General features: G+C 53.9%; 1 long non-coding RNA gene across 1 annotated transcript; it reads left to right on the top strand.

Annotated features, from left to right (window-relative positions):
- Nucleotides 1–475, top strand: LOC148592486 (uncharacterized). Its single transcript, XR_015913926.1, has 2 exons — nucleotides 1–118; nucleotides 317–475. It is a non-coding gene; the product is annotated as an uncharacterized LOC148592486 (long non-coding RNA).
- The last annotated feature ends 347 nt before the right edge of the window (nucleotides 476–822 follow it).

An 822-nucleotide genomic window follows, 5' to 3' on the forward strand; every position in this document is an offset into this window, starting at 1 on the left:
ATTTTTTAAGCCCAACCTTTTCAATATTGATTCAACAACAAAAATAGAGGGAGAGAATTTTAAAAGGAGAAGAAGCAGCACCAGCAGCAGGGAGAATATAGGCTCAGCAACTCTCCAGGTTCGCTTCCTTATTATTACTATCCAGGGGTAATTTTTCATCTCTGCTAGCTAATCTTTGTTCCTTGTGAAGATAATGAATAGCCCAATCCTTATCTCCTGGGCTCCTGGAGGCTGCTGGAGAATGGGGTTGAACAGGGTTGAAAATTGGTTCCAAAGTGCTGCTGAATAAATGGTGTTCCTTATCTCTCGCTTCCAGATTATCGGAACCCTTTCAAAACTCACACAACAAATACAGCCACCGCATCTAATGCATCATTTACCAGAGCAGATCTCCGCGTTTGATCGGCAGATAGGCAAAATCTATGTATTCCTCGCTTTACTTAGTATGCATGGGCGCCGGGTGCGTGTGCACGCGGAGTGTCCCGCCGGGCCGGGCCGGGCCGGGCCGGGCCGGGTCGCCGACCCCCCGTCCCCGAGGCTCTTAGCGCACGGCGCTTCGCTGCGGGACGAGCCGGGGGTGGCGGTGTCCCCTGGTGTCCCCGAGCAGCGGGGACAGCGGCTCGGCCGCGCGAGGTGCCGCCGCGCTTCCAAAATCGGGGAATTAGCGGCGCCGGGAGCTGGCAGATTAGCGGACAGAGATTTTTTTTTTCTTTCTTTTTCCTTGATTTCGAGCATCCCCGGCCAGGGGCTGCGTTCCCTTCTCGCTATCCCACGCACCCAGTGCAACATCCCGGGATTCCTTCTGACCCTTGGGGAGCAAAA

Source organism: Tinamus guttatus, unplaced genomic scaffold (assembly GCF_059628265.1).
Source record: "Tinamus guttatus ecotype Peru unplaced genomic scaffold, ASM5962826v1 Tinamus_guttatus_pri_ptg000580l, whole genome shotgun sequence".
NCBI classification, from domain to species: Eukaryota; Metazoa; Chordata; class Aves; order Tinamiformes; family Tinamidae; genus Tinamus; species Tinamus guttatus.